Raw genomic sequence first — 16,598 nt, forward strand, 5'->3', positions numbered from 1 at the left:
ACTCAGTACTCCAGCAGTTTTTGTTTCTATGTTTAATAACACCTTATATGGATTAGTGTCAAATTTGCTTTATAATGTTCCTGTGAAGTACCTTGGGAAGTATTATTAAGGGCATTATATAAACAGAAGTTGTTATTATTGTTATTCCAGGCTTACTCTGCTGTCCGTTATTCTAGGCTCACCTCTGCCTATTTCTCTGTTATTCCAGGACTGTTCTGCTTTATGTTTCCTGTTACCCAAGATTCAATCTGTTATCTGTTTCTCCGTTATTCTAGTTTCAGTCTTCCTGCTATATGCCAGACATATTCTGTTCTCCATTTCCTTGTTATCCCCAGCTCACTGTCTCTGTTATCTCAAACTCTGCTCTCCATTATTGCAGACCCTCCCTCTCTCTTTTATCCTAGATTCTTTCTCTCCATTATCTCAAATTACTTCCTCTCTATTTTCTCAGCTTCATTCTCTCCATTATCCCAGTTTCACACTCTGTTATTCGAAACTCTGGCCTCCATCATCCCAGACTCTTTCATTATCCCAAATTCACTTTCTTTCTGCCAATCCAAACTTCCTCCTTCATTCTCTCACTTCAAACTGAGTTCCTGTTTCTTCCAGCAGCCTGTGGCAACCATATCTCATGGCTGACAAGAGGCTGTACAGAAAAGAGAGAACTAACAATTGCAGTGTGCCTAGACCAATGTGAAATCTTTATTCTTTTGTTCCTTTTGAAAACAGGCAGTTAAAACCTTTTGTAAAGATTAATTAAGCTGCTTATACATTCATTAGAACTCTCTTTGCATTATTTAGTGTTTAGTGCACTCTGTGGCTACACAAAGGGACCACTCGCATAGATCCCTTAAATCACAGTGTGTTTAAGCTGGGTTCTTGTCCATTAAACTACTTACTAAATAATGTTCCCTTAGTAACTGTGCTGCCAGCAATGAAAGTCCTAGAGATGGGAGATGTAAACAAGCCAATAAACTTGTGCTCGATAGTCACAACAACGACTGCATTTTCTCCATGACAGCACGATGACAGAGCATTCTACTTCACTTGAACTTGTGAAATAAGTCACAAAATCCACCTTCAGTTTAGTGAATATTTTCAAACTGTTCTCTTTCACACTTGCCAGCATCTTTATCTTAAAGGGGCAGAAACACAAAAGGGAGGGAGCTATACGAACATACAAATTAGGAGCAGGAGCAGGCCACTCGGCCCCTCAAGCCTGCTCCACCATTCAATAAGATCATGGTTGGTCTGATTGTAACCTCATCTTCACATTTCTGCCTACTCCCGATAACCTTTTACCCCCTTGCTTATCAAGAATATAATATTCTTCAGTTGTAAAGATCTGTAGTAATTATAGTTTTGGGAAATGTTGGACTGTAGCTTTAAAAATAATCCTGTGCTGTAAGATCACATGATCTGTGTAAACTAATGTGTTAGCAGCGCAGGGAACCTCTACAGAGGGAGTTCTTCTTAATTGTGGAGTTGCTACATGTGTGGTTGCTACTGCTATCTTGTAAATAAAGTCAAATGTTTCCACTAAGAAAAGTTTTCTGAAGATCAACTCTGTAACAAACTGGCGACAAGGATAAATCAGATTCTGTGCTGGACCTCGCCCAGCGATTGTGAATATCTAAGTTTGTTAAAAATAACAGAAGATATACTGATCCAAAATGCCACAGTTTGGCAGAATTGGCAGGATCAATTCTTGAGCCAGCCACAGGTGATTGGTCTCAGTATAAAGAATGTCTTGCATTCTTCTTTCAAGCAAACAAAATCACAGGGGAAGGGAAGAGGAGAGCAATCCACCTGAGTATCTGTGGAAGCAAAACCTACAGTTTGATTCGAAGCTTGATGGCCCCCAGTGCCCCATATTCGAAGACTTTCAATGAATTAGTAGACTTCGTTAAGGGACATTTTCAACCCAAGCCCTCAGTCGCAATGCAGAGGTTCAGTTTCAGTTCACGAAGTAGAGCCCCAGCTGAGACAATTGCTACCTACGTGCCGAAATTAAAGCAACTAATGGAATGACACGTTCAGAGATCGTTTAGTATGAGGCGTGCAGGAAGACACTATTCAGCGAAGATTGCTGGCTGAAGTGAATCTTGATTTTAAGAAAGCTTTAGAAATAGCGCTGGTGATGGGAAGCGCTGTGAGGGATTCACAAACAATTCAGGCGGCGCAAAATGATGCCATACTCCAAATTGGGTGGGAACGGTTGGCCGAAAGTTGTGCAAAAAGCCAGGACTCTGCCGCGAAGCGGGAAACAGCCCCCGCTAACCGAAAAATGAGAGGAAACAACTTAGCAACTAAATCGAAAAATAACTTTCAGCGACGGGGAAACAATCATTCTTCTAGCGATTGGCAATTTAAAAAAGTAGAATGTTATTTTTGTCACAAAAGTGGACACATAATGAGACAGTGCAAAGCGAGATTTAAACAGGCCTCCAAACAACAAACGGAATCCAATGAAGTCTATAATGTAAAAGAGCCAGAAACAACCAATTCTGACATTTATTCACTATTCAACATGAAAGTTGGAAAGACAGAGACAGTAATTGTTACAGTGCAAGCGAATGGTAAACCATTAAAAATGGAAGTAGACACTTCTACCACTGTAACAGGAGAACACACTTTCAGATATCTAAATAAAGGTGATCAACAATTAAATTTGGAACAAACATCTGCGAAGTTGAAAACATACACAGGTGAAGAAATCCAAGTAAAAGGTATCACCAGGGCAACTGTTCATTATAGAAGCCAATTGGCATATCTACCAGTGATGGTATTGAAAGGCAGTGGACCAAGCCTTCTAAGGTGAAATTGGTTGAGGGAAATCAACCTTGCTTGGCCAGTTAGATTTCAAAAGGAAGCTGGAAGAGTTCCTGTCTTGAAAAAGGAACAAGGCAAGGTATCGCAGAAAGAGCCTGGAAAGTCCAAGAAACACAACAGGATGTAAAAGGAATGTGTAATGATTCTACAACCTGAAGAAGTGAAGACTACACCATACCATCCGTCATCAAATGGACTGGCGGAAAGGATAGTACAAATTTTTAAGGTGGGAATGAAAGAGTTAACCGGTGATTCGCTGGAGACCAAACTTTCTCGTTTTCTATTTCATTACAGAACCACTTCCCACACTACGGGCAGAATTTTCTGCCTGCTGGGCGAGTGGGTCTGACCCAATCTCCGGCGGGTGGGGAGCCGGTCCCTGCCGGAGAAGCGGGTCCCGCCGCCATTTTATGTGGGTGGGCCAATTAAGGCCCGCCCAGTGTGACGTCCACCGGGAAGCGCTATGCACTCCCTGTGCGGGCGGGGGGGGGGGGGGGGGGATTCCCCAAAATTGAGAGTGCGCTCTTTTGCGCATGCGCACGAAAGAGCGCACATCTCCCTGAGACTAAGTGCTGCTTCAGGGAGATCGCTGACACTTTTAAAAACATTAAAAATGGGGAAAAAAATCCTTAACATCTCCCCCTCATGTGACAATGTCACATGAGATGGGACATGCTCATAAATTACACTAAAACTTTATTAAACTTTTTAAATCCCTACATGAAACTTCATCCCGCCGGTGGATGAGGTTTCATGTTTTATCTGTTTGCCGCTGGGGCTCCTGGCCTGCCCGCCAACCTTAAGGTTGGACGGGCAGGTCCTTTAATTGTTTCAATGATCCTGTCAATGGTCTCAATTGGCCATTGACAGGTCGGTGGGCACACAGCTGATTTTGCTGAGCCTTCCTGAAAATTTAAATGGGGCGGGATGATGTCATCCCACGTCATTTTATGCGTCGGTGAGTGGGCCCCACCCCCTGCTCGCCGATGACAAAATTTAGCCCTACGACAGGAGCAACAACTGCAGAATGATTGATGGAGCACCGTTTTCAGACAAGACTGAGCCTAATACTTCCCAATTTGGAGGGGAAGGTGGAGAAAAGTCAAGGGAACTAAAAAGCGACTCATGATTTGCATAGTCGTGAGAGACAATTTACTGTTGGAGAAGCAGTATATGTAAAGAATTTCGGTGGAGCACTGAAGTGGTTACCTGGTAAAGTAAGCTCTATGACCGGACCATTGTCACACCACGTGGAAGTGAAGGGCCGGATCACCTGTAAGCACGTGGATCATTTAAGAAAAAGAGAGATGCCCCAACAAAATGATGTTCCACCTATAACCATTGCTGAACCTGTAGTTCCTGTTGAAGATGTTCAACCAAGGATAGACACACCCGATGTCTCTGTCAGAGTTGAAGGCACTGAACTGCCTGTGCCTAATGAGGCACCTAATGTTAATGCAGTTCCAGAGAATGTGTTTCCTACAAAAAAATCTGAAGTCGTGGACTTATGACGTTCCACACGGATCAGGAAACTGCCTTAAAGGCTGAACTTGTAATTTCATGACCTGTGTAAATATTATGTCATGAGATAACTATCCTTGTAAATACAAAATGTACAGAAAGGCTGAAGGGAGTGGGGGGTGGAATGTAGTAATTGCAGTTCTGGGAAATGTTAGATTATAGTTTTAAGGATAATCCTGTGCTGTAAGATCACATGATCCATGTAAACCAATGAGCTAGCAGCGCACGGAACCTCTATAAGAGAGAGTTCTTCTTTATGGAGTTTGATGCACACGTGTAGTTGCTACTGCTGTCTTGTAAATGAAGTCAAATGTTTCCTCTAAGAAAAATTGTCTGAGGATCAACTCTATAATGAGAGCAATGGCCTTACTCTATCTGGAGCTTCTGCACTGTACCTCAGGGAGGATTGATATATTTATATATTGAGGGGTGCAGTGCAAAATGGTACTGGGACATAGAGGGTATATATTATGAGGAAAGGTTTCATAAATATAGCTTGTATTCTATGCGTTAAGGGAATTGGGGGGTAATCTGAGGGGGCCTAAGAGGAGATTTACTAGAATAGTACAAGGGATTTTGGACTTCAGTGATGTGTAGAGGGTAGGTTTGCTGGAATTGCTGTCCCTGGAGCAGAGAAAGGCAAGCTGAAAATTAATAGGGTCAATAACCAGAGGACACAGTTTTAAGATAGTTGGCAAAACAACCAGGGGCAAGATGAGGAGAAATATTTTCAAAGCGAATGATTACTATCTGGAATGCATTTCCTGAAAGGGAATCAGATTCATTAATACCTTTCAAAAGAAAGTTGGATAAACATTTGATAAGGAAACATTTTAGGACTGTGTGGAAAGAGCAGGAGAGTCAGGCCAACTGGATAGCTTTCTAAGATCTAGCACAGGCACGATGGGCCAAATGGCTTCCTCCTACCCTTGTAAGATTCTATGAAGGCATCCTCACTTTATCACTGTAGCATTTCGACCACTGTCTCATTGGGAGTCTTTCTTTGGCTGCCTTTTATTCTGGGGCAAAGTATTGCAGATGCTGGGAAGCTGAAATAAAATAGAAAATGCTGGAAAATCTCAGCAGGTCTGGCAACACCTGTGGAGAGTTAACATTTCGAGTCTGTATGACTTTTCTTCAGAGCTCTGAAGAAGTCATATGGACTCAAAATGTTAACTCTGTTTCTCTCTCCACAGATGCTGCCAGACCCGCTGGTTTTCCAGCATTTTCTGTTTTTATTTTTTTCTGGGGAATTGGTTTGAACAGTTAATAATTTTGCCTTTCTGAACTACTCCACTTGTAATTCCTTACATAAAAATGAACAGATAGGAGTGACCACAAGACAGTAATCGAAATGGCTGGCTTGGATCATGTTACAATGTCTGAGAGAGAAATTTAAGCGGAACCATCTGCATAAAGTCTCAAACCTCCCCTCAGGATGTTTTGCTTTTTAATGTAACACAGGCTTTGAACTTCAAAGGATAGATTTAGTTCTGTGTTATTTTTTCCAGGTGCGATATTTCTGCAGGTAGCAGAGGTCTTCCTGTCGACCACATCAATGCTGTTGTGGATGACATCGGTGGTACAATTATTGCAAACTTACCTGACAAAATCAATGTTGTTTTCTTGGAAATGATAAGCTTGCTACTGATTCAACACGTTATATGATGTAAGATCAGAACATATTGGGTACTGAGTCAGAATATGCTATACAATATCGGGTCAATATGTGATGGTTACCAAGTCAGAATATCTTATATAATAGATTCATTATATAATACTGCGTACCAAAATTGGAATATATTGTATGACACAGAGACAGATCCACTACATCTCAAATATCAAATAAAGGAATACTATGTAATACAGGCTATGTTAAGTTCTGAGTAAATGCACAGTATGTAACTTTCAGGTTTTGGGATCTTTTGACCAGTTTTCCACAGGTGGGATTTGGCAAAAAGGTATTTGAAATGTTGTGTTTAAATTATGTGTATTAATGCATGTTGAAAAGGAATCTGAGATAATAGCTATTAGGATTCTAATGAGAAAAAAAGCAAAAAGTTGCGGATGCTGGAAATCCAAAACAAAAATAAAAATACCTGGAAAAACTCAGCAGGTCTGACAGCATCTGCGGAGAGGAACACAGTTAATGTTTCGAGTCTTCTATTAGTTGAAGAGTCATACGGACTCGAAACGTTAACTGTGTTCCTCTCTGCAGATGCTGTCAGACCTGCTGAGTTTTTCCAGGATTCTAATAAGCTAGCTTTAACCCCTCATCTCCATTGCAATGGAAAGTTTTTCACATTTCTGGTGAATAACAGCATGAGATAAAATACAGGTAATGATCCAATCAGACAGCTTTTGAATAAAGCTGAAAAGTATTGAGCCCCATAAAAAGGCCGCATCAAGGATACACTATAAGGGTAAGGAGAACATAGTGATCCACTGATGTGAAGCACAAAGTGTTCATTGTTTTTCTACTGTAACACAGAGACAAATTGTACCAACTGGAACTCAGTGAATTGGATCATAATTTTGCTTTATGTGTCCACTCTCTGCAAATTAAAACAGTTTAACAAAACATCAATCCTCACCTGATCAAGTGTTTGCTCAGTCTGCCTTCAGAGAGATTGAAGAACACATGAAGGACATGAATTTCTCGCTCAGATTGCAATGGAGTACATATCACAGTCATGATACTGTGCAAGTAGAAATTAACTCTCATAAAAGTAAGATGCTCAGAACACTTACGGAAGTGACTGACACCACTGAAATCCAGAAAGTATCTATGGAAGATCCACATTTGTAATAATATCCAGGTTCTTTATGTGTTAAGTATTAAGTTGAACATATTAAATAATACAGGCTCAGGATAAATTAGACACTGAACCCAGATACTTAAATGGTGATCCATCATTTATTGTACTAAATTCCTTGCACTTCCTATCCTTAAACCTCACTCCTTGTTGTGTTTGTTGGTCACGCTTTTTATGCTAACTTATAACCTGGGAAGTCACTATGTAATCAGTTATAATTCGAATTTCCTACATAAACCAATCCCAATGACATGTTGGACACTGAATGTGGCCACTAGGTGTTGGTGCAGCCCCACTGTATCTTCTGATTCACTGTAAGAAATGCCACTGCTCCTCTACTGTAGTATGAAATGAATGAAAGTTGCCATAGTCCCAGAGGACCAGAGGCTGCTCTCTCATTAGAGAGAGACCTGACTGTTGGTGACTTTAACCTGAGGGTCACCACACCTCAGTATATTGAGTATCTCACACCTAAGATTATACCATCCTGCTTGTGGCGACACTGCAATATCTCAGTTCTGCTTCTTCACAATCCTGAGCCCACATTGTATAGAAAGTGTCTGAAGCTAACTCTACTTCTCCATTTTCCAAACTACTGTATGACTCCATATGTAATTATAAACAACATAAGAATAACGCATTTTATATCAAGTAGGACATGTGTACAATTTTAATAGAGGAACTGAATTATACCTGTGCACCCTGATCTAATTATACCCTGCCCTCTAACTCACTTCAGATGAAGACTAAGGGCTGGATTTTCATGATCCCATTCAGTACTAAATGGGGTTGGGTGGGAAAATAAAATGCAGATCCAGAGGTCCCGTGCCCATTCCTGGTGACACCATTTTACTAGTGCGGGAAAAGACACAGGTCAGGAACTGCATGCCCTGTGATGTAGAAATTGCCGGCAACATTGGACAAGTGGGCATTGCAGAACTTTGCATAGCCTGAGTTATATCTGTGTTTACTAAAATGAATAGTGACAGTGCTGTGATTGGGAAAGGTAAATAACCATTAAATAATGTGGTTGCCAGGTTGTTACTTCTGACTACTGGCAAGCTGTCAAGTGAAAGAACAGCATTGCAAAAGTTGGAATGTCTTCAGATACTTTAGAAAGATTATATACTGGATAAAGTGCTATTCTGCATTGTACAACGTTGAAAAGCTAGCTTAGTTTGAGATCCAGAGCAAATTGTTTTAACACTCCCTATTTGTGGAACAGCTAGGCCATCTGTTTGGCTGTTTGAAAGCTTTGACAGATGTATAATCTTTTGGCTCCCTTTCAAAGCAATAATGGATTCTCTGCTTCAGAGTTGATTTACTCAGGTGTCCTGCGAATGTAAATTTGATGGCTTGGTGGCCTTCAAAAGCACTAATGCATTCTGTACTGCAGAGTTTATTCAGCTATCCAGGGGAATGTGAGTTTTCTATCTTTGACAGATTTATAAGCTTCTGAAGATTATAATGTTTTTCTCAAGTATCTTTTCAAGTAATTTGTTTATTTTAACATATTTGCAAACTCTGTAGAGAATACTGGTTGTCAAATGCCCATTCAAGTGATGTTTGTTCATTTTGGCAGATTTATGAGCTTTTCAATGACTTCCAAAAGTTATTATTGGGCTTGTGAGCTCTGTTTATAAAGTGGGAGGGTTAGGGGCTGAGGTGAAGGTGGGGTAGGGGTTAAGGGGGTGAGTAGTTAAGGGGCAGTGAAGGGTATGAGGTGGTGAAGGGTGAGGTGGGTTAAGGGTGTAAGGAGGTGAAAGGGATGGGGTTGAGGGGATAGGGAGGTTAAGAGGGTAAGGCTTTGCACTGATCTAAAGAACTGAGTTGATGTTTCTGGGAACAAAGGATGTTCTTTAATCTGTCCGCTTCGACATTGGCCTGCCTCCATCTCAGACTCCAGGCCATCCCAATCTCCAAGTGATGAAAATCCCACTTGCTGATACTGCTGGGACAGAGGTCGGATCCAAAATGTGTTTGATTAGGTGCTACACCAAAGGTTACTACACAAAATAAGAGCCTGTGGTGTAGGGAATAACATATTATCATGAATAGAGGATTGGTTTGCTTATAGGAAGCTGAGGGTATGGATAACTGGTCATTTTTGGGTTGGCTAACTGCAAGTACCACAGGGATCAGTGCTAGGGTCTCAACCATTTACAATCTATACAAATGACTTAGATGAAGGGATTGAATGCATGGTTGCTACCTCTGCTGATGACACAAAGATAGGTAGGGAAGTAAATTGTGAGGAGGACATAAAGAGTCTATAAAGGGATTTAGATGAATGGGAAAAAATTGGCAGATGGAGTATAATGTGTGAAAATGTGAACTTGACAGAAGGAATAGAAGTAGAGAAAGATTGCAAAACTCTGCTGTACAGAGGGATCTGGGTTTCCTGGTACATGAATCACAAAAAGTTAGCATGCAGGTACAGCAAGTGATTAGGAAGGTGAATGGAATGTTGCTATCTATTGCATGGGGAATGGAATATAAAAGGAGGGAAGCTTTGGTACAGTTGTATAGGATATTGGTGAGATTACATTTGGAGTACAGCATATAGTTTTGGTCTCCTTACTTGAGAAAAGATATAATATCATTAGAAGCAGTTCAGGGAAGGTTCACTTGACTAATTCCTGAGATGAAGAGGTTATCTTATGAGGAAGGATTGGACAGGGTGAATCCATTGGAATATGGAAGAATGAGAGGTGATCTTATTGAAACATATAAGATCCTGAGGGGAATTGACAGGGTGGATGCTGAGAGGATGTTTCCCCTTGCGGGAGAAATTAGAACTAGGGAAAACAGTTTTAAAATAAGGGGTCTCTCATTTAAGACGGAGATGAAGAGAATTTTTTTCTCTCCGAGGGCTGTTCGTCTGTGGAATTATTTTCCCCAGAGAGCAGTGGACTCAGGGTCGTTAAATATTTTTAAGGTGGAGTTAGATAGATTCTTGATTGACAAGAGAATCAAAGAGTATAGAGGGTAGACAGGAAAGTAGAGTTGAGGCCACAATCATATCAGTCACGATCTTATCAAATGGTGGAGCAGGTTCAAGGGGCCAAATGGCCTATTCCTGCTCCTAATTCATACGCTAACATGCACCAATCCCGACTCCTGTTTCCCGTCTTTGTTCTGCATAAATGTAGTAAAGATTAAGTATGCTATGATGCCATGACAGGTTGACTACTAATATACTAAAAACCGTAGCATTGCAAATACCTTCTATCAGTGTTTTCCATTATGAATTTGTTTGTACACATCTCTAATGGAAAACTGCTAAAGTAAACTTGTCACACTGTAATTATGCCTTCCTAACACTGGTGGCACTCTGTCTCTCCAGCTTTTCATCTCCCAACTTCTTGGTCTGTGCAGCAGTAAAACCCCTATGTTCCAACAACTCTACTTCTCTGTTTCTCAACTTGCTGGCAGCTTTGCTATTTAAATATAAATAACATAATAAAATTTAAATATACAGTAAAAAGAATCAGAACAGAATATGTGAGTTTAAAATGGAGACTGAATTACATTATCATGCCCTGGTCGAATTATCCAAAATTCTCTAACCCCAATTCCCCTGAAGATTAAATTTGATTTGACTCTCTGTGTGCAACGCTGTGGGAGACAGGCTTTTCATAGAATCACAGAATGGGTACAGGAGGCCATCCAGCCAATCTCTGCTGGCTCTCTGCAAGAGAATCTCAGCTAGTCCCACTGCCCTGCTGTGACCCCATAACCCTGCAAATTTGTTTACTGCACTCACTGTAAACAGCTAAGTAAACATTTCTAATGGGAATCCCAAAGTTAAAATATGAACATTCATGACATCCTCTCACGCACTGGGTGCCACTCTGTTGGTATTGAGCATTCATTTTCTCACTGTGCTGTAACAGATTCCTGTCACATCATCACTGCCCAACCTCTTCCAGTTTCCTCTGCTTGGCTTAACGTGTTGCAGACTCCATAGCAGTCGATAAATAAATATGAATATTAATTTTTTTTCCCATAGAGCCTACATTATAAGAGGGCTGGATTGCAATTGCTTCCCTGGGCTCTCAATTATCTCCCACAGGCCCTGCTGCAAGACCTGCTCTCTGCCAGCTCAACTGCTCATGCTCATGAACTGCTTTTTCTCCCCAGTAGATTCGATGTCAATGATTCACTTTGTTTTTCAAATCTCTTCCCCCCACAACTAGATCTCCAGAATCACTTTGCTCCTTTGTTTGGTTGTTTCATTTTCTACCAGCTCATTCATTAAACTTCATTCCTCCCCTGGTGTTCTTTAGAAACCCTTGCTCACAATGAATTGTCAGTACTTTCTTTCCAGTGGATTCAATTCATTTTCCATATTGTTCTGAAGTTTTGAAAAATTAATTATTGGGAAAAGCTGGTATTTTATTAGCCATAGATAAAAGCAAAATACTGTGGATGCTGGAAGTCTGAAATAAAAGCAGAAAATGACTTCTTCAGAACTCATACAGACTTGAAACATTAACAAAAACAGAATTACCTGGAAAAACTCAGCATTGGTGGAGAAGAAAAGAGTCGACGTTTTGAGTCCTCACGACCCTTCAACAGAACAGAAACATTAACTCTGTTTCTCTCTCCACAGATGCTGTCAGACCTGCTGAGTTTTTCCAGCATTTTCTGTTTTTATTTTATTAGGCATCCGTAGTTGCTGTTGAGAAGATGCTGGTGAGTCTTCTTCTTGAACTGCTGCAGTCCATGTGGTGAAGATTCACCCACAGTGCTGTTAACGAGGGAGTTCCAAGATTTTGATTCAGTGGCGATAAAGGAACAGTGATACATTTCTAAGTCAGTATAGTGTATGACTCAGAGGGGAACTTGGGGGTGCTGATATTCCCTTGCTGATGCCCTTGTCCTCCTGGATCAGGGGTTGGCAACCCTTGGATCCAGAGCCTCGCATAGCTTTTTAACAACATATTTACAGCTCCCAACATTGACAAAAAAAATGAAGTCAAGAAAATTACAAATCAAAGAACTAGGCAGTAACATGTAATCCTTATTGTCTTATTCATTTGTTTAATTAATAATATAGTTTCTATGCTGTCAAGCTTCAAAAGTGGTACTTAAATATCCTTAACAATTGATATCACATTCCTGGGATATAAAGATTGGACTTTTGCCTGACCTATACAAAGGATTGAAATTACATGAAATCTAGTAGTAACTGTGGTCATTCTTATAAATCTCAGAGGGAAGTTAAAGCAAATGACTTTTTACAGTATCAAATAAGTGCACCATATCCCTTAAATTCTTGATAAATACCTTTACTCCATTCTTCAACTTTTGTCGCTTTGCAGCTCCCAATAGTTTATATTTGAGGCAAGTTTTTAAAAAAAAAGATTCTTCAGGGGAAAAAAGGTTGTCGACCCCTGTCCTAGACGGTGGAGCTTGTGGGTTCGGCAGGTGCTGTTGAAGAAGCCTTGGTGAGTTGCTGCGGTACATCCTGCAGATAGAACACAGTGTGTCAGTGACGGAGAAAGTGGATGTTTAAGCTGATGGATTGGGTGTCGATCAAGCCTACTGCTTTCTCCTAGATGGTGATGAGCTTCTTTAGTGTTGTTAGAGCTGCACTCATCCAGGTAGGTGGAGAATATTCCATCACACTCCCTGCTTGTGCCTTATGGGTAGTGGAGAGGCTTTAGGGAATATGGAAGGAAGACAGTTACCATAGAATACCCAACCTCTCTAATGGACGTAGCATTTTTGTAGTTGTTCTGATCAATGTCAATGGTTATGCTATTTCTGAGCTTATTTGACTCGTTTCCATGCTGTACTCAATTAACTTACTGACCCATTAATTCCAAATATCTACCAACTTTCTAGCAGGCCTATAAATGGATGAGAAGCCTGGCTGCCTGAAACAGATGGAAGGTTGCTTATATATATTAATTGGAGTCTTTTGCCTGTGTAGGACCTCAGCTGCAATTATCAGGCACAACTGGACAGACCCTGAGCTCACTAAATGACTCATGAAGCCTTTTTTTTCTCTTTGCACTCTTTCCTCCATGCCCTAAAAATGTCTGGCAAGCTGCTGGAAAATTTGTGACCCCACCGCTGATCACCTTCCCCCACCCCCCATGCCCAACCTGTGTCCAGCTGGGCGTAGGACCCAGCCAATTTCCCACATCGCCTTCCCTCCCTGTACCGAAGCTGTGTATAGCTGGGCGTGGGAGCCAGCTGATTTCTCGCACTGCCAGAGCAGGCGAGCTGTAGCAGGATACCTGCTTGACGCCTGACAGGCTGATGATGAGGTTTGGGCCTTATGCACGTATGAATGAAGTTGAAAATTGCCCATGCGATGTCAGAGAGGTACCACCGGATGGAGCTGTACAGGATGTCCGATCTTCAAACTCAGAAACAGTCTGTGACCACCTCAGATTCTGCCTCAGTTCAAGGCCAGAATTTTCGGGTTGGCGAGTGGGGATGGGGCCCACTCACTGAGGGGTAAAATTACGTGTGGTGATGTCGGGCATGCGTCTCGACATCACCATGCGTCATTCAGATTTTCAGTTCGGCGGGCGCGCACCGGAGTCGGCTGTGGGTCAGCCGAACTGTCAAAGGCCCATGAAGGCCAGTTAAATATCAATTAAAACAATAAACGGAGCTGTCCATCCAACCTTAAGGTTGGTGGGGGGCAGGCGAAGAGCCCAGGCAGCCTTTGCGTTTATCATGGAACCTCATCCAAGGGCGGGATGAGGTTTCATGAAGGTTTTTAAAGTTTTATAAAAATTTTTAATAACATTCATAGACATGTCGCAGCTCATGTGACACTTTCACATGAGGGGAACATGTCTTAAGTTTTTTGTTTGCTTTATTAAAATTGAGGCAGCTCTGTGCCTCAGGGAGATTTCTGTGCTCTTTCATGCGCATGCGCAAAAGAGCACACTCCCAGACTCAGGAACACCCCCCACTCCCGCACAGGGAGCGCTCAGTGCTTCCAGGTGCCCGTCACACTGGGTGGGCCTTAACTGAGCCGCCCGCGTAAAATGGCAGTGCCCAGCCTATCGCGGGCAGCGAACAGCTGCACGCCCGCCCGGGCCCGCTCCCACCTAACCCCCACCTCCCCCCCCGTCTTTGTTCAATCCGCTCGGTTGGTCGCAACAAGGTTTGTTTAAAAATCCTTTACCCATGCATACCTTTCCCAGTCCCAATGCAAAGAGGGGAGCCAGCTCATTCCTCCTCACCCGGGATCATAACAAAATTGGGGTCCCGTCCCAGTCGTAACACAAGCAAATTTTAAATTTGTTAATTTCCTTGCAATCTCCCACTCCAAAGCCCGAGCCCATACACGCTGCCTTGTTTAACGCAACCTCTGCCAAATTGCCTGAACTTTCCTGTCATTTACAACAGCAACTTACTTAGCTAGGATTATGTTTGTGATAGCTTAATTCAGACCAAAATGCTTGAAATTTGTACCAGTATTTTAAAAACCATGCTTGTCCTGCAGCATGCTGCATGGGCAAGACAGGAAGTAGCACTCGCTGCATGGGTCTACTGCATTCGCTGCTCCCAACGCGGCCTATTCTACATTGGAGAGACCAAACGCAGACTGGGTGACCGCTTTGTGGAACACCTTCGGTCTGTCCGCAAGCATTACCCAGACCTCCCTGTCGCTTGCCATTTCAACACACCACCCTGCTCTCAAGCCCACATGTCCGTCCTTGGCCTGCTGCAATGTTCCAGTGAAGCTCAACGCAAACTGGAGGAACAACACCTCATCTTCCGACTAGGCACTTTACAGCCTTCCGGACTTAACATTGAGTTCAACAACTTCAGACCATGAACTCTCTCCTCCATCCTCACCCATTTTTACCCCCTTTTTTCAATATTCATTTTTATTTTTCAATTTTTACTTTTTATCCACTTGTTTTTATTTTTATTTGTTTTCATTCTTATTCATTTATTCACTGTTTTATCCCCACCTTTAATCCTTTTTCGATCTTTTTTTCCACCACCGTCCCCTCCCCAAGAGCCATCTATTACTAGTTCATGTTGTTCTTTCCAGAGTACTTACCCTTGTCCTGCTATTATCACATTCTGCTTTCTTACCTTAATGCCACTATCAGCACCTCCTTTAGCCCGTACCACTACCATTAACACCCCTTTGTCCTTTTGTTCGTGACATCTTTGTCAATCTCTCCTTTGCCCCCACCTATCGCTGGCCTTCTATCCAGCTTCACCTGCTCCATCCCCCCTTAAACAGTATAAATTTCATCACACTTTTACTTCTCTATAGCTCTGAAGAAGAGTCATACGGATTCGAAATGTTAACTCTGTTTTTCTCTCCACACACGCTGTCAGACCTGCTGGGTTTTTCCAGCATTTTCTGTTTTTGTTACAGGAAGTAGCACTAGTGTACTGTAGGAAATTGGGGTGGGATTAGAGAAGCACTTCCTGTAGGAGCTGCAAAGGCTCATGGGAATTTGAGTTCTCTTATGCCTTCCCTGTTGTGTTGTGTCAATTGAATTAGTTGGATTGAAAGGTGGAGACAGGTCAATCTCTGCTGGAAAAAAATAAGGGACACTTTGTCAGAGGGGCAGGGAGGTGGTGCTGCCAACACTAGTGACCAGGAGAGTGGGGCCTTTGGGGAACCCCCACATATCTATGTCCGCCAGAGTCCCTGCACCTCCATGCTCACCGGACTCATGGGCTCCCCTGTACCCATGGGCCTGCCAGAACTCCTGCACCCATGACCTGCCGGGTCCCTGCACCTCCATGCCCGATAGACCCCTCCATACTCGAGCGCCCGTCTCCAAGCCCATCAGATCCCTTCACCCTGTCCAAGCATGCCTGTGGGACTGGCAAGCCCCACACCCGCCATGTGGGACATCAGACAGCAGTGCACATACCAGGACAATTGCATAAAATACAGGACAGCTGTTCACCCCGGGTGGAGGCTTGGGGAAGACTCTTTGTAATGTGATAACACAGAACTATACCTGGCAAAATTTGATAAGCAGCACACGGGAACATATATTTACTATCCTGATACCAGACATATGTGACACACACAATACAGCGGACCATACCGAGAATAACAGGTCAAGACTTCAGCTGATCAGTTCCCAGTTAAGTCAACTATTCCCACTAAATCATAACTGATCACTGCCAATTCTAGCTGAGAGAATCAGATGTCAACTGATTTCTGGTTGGATTTCCCCAGTTGTTCCAGTTGCTCCCAGTGGGTACAGGTTATCCTAGTTAGAGGCTGCTTAGTCACAGCTTCAGTTTTCAACTGACTTTTCCCTCTGAGACAATTTGTAATTTAAGTGTAGTGAAACATTCCTCAGCATCTCACAGGATAGTAATCAGACAAAAAACTCACACTGAGCCAAACAAGGAGTCCAACACTGCAATTGAACACAATTTTCTGTGGCCCACCCAACTGTATGGTTGGCT

The 16,598-nt window shown here is 42.3% G+C and overlaps 1 long non-coding RNA gene across 1 annotated transcript in view; it reads right to left on the reverse strand.

Moving 5' to 3' along the window:
- Positions 1-13,608, reverse strand: part of LOC144694147 (uncharacterized) — a 28,006-nt gene extending 14,398 nt beyond the window's left edge. The window contains exon 1 of the long non-coding RNA XR_013579659.1: positions 12,462-13,608. This is a non-coding gene — a long non-coding RNA (uncharacterized LOC144694147). The remainder of the gene's footprint in view (positions 1-12,461) is intronic.
- Positions 13,609-16,598: the final 2,990 nt, after the last annotated feature.

Source organism: Cetorhinus maximus, chromosome 19 (genome assembly GCF_964194155.1).
Source record: "Cetorhinus maximus chromosome 19, sCetMax3.hap1.1, whole genome shotgun sequence".
NCBI lineage: Eukaryota > Metazoa > Chordata > Chondrichthyes > Lamniformes > Cetorhinidae > Cetorhinus > Cetorhinus maximus.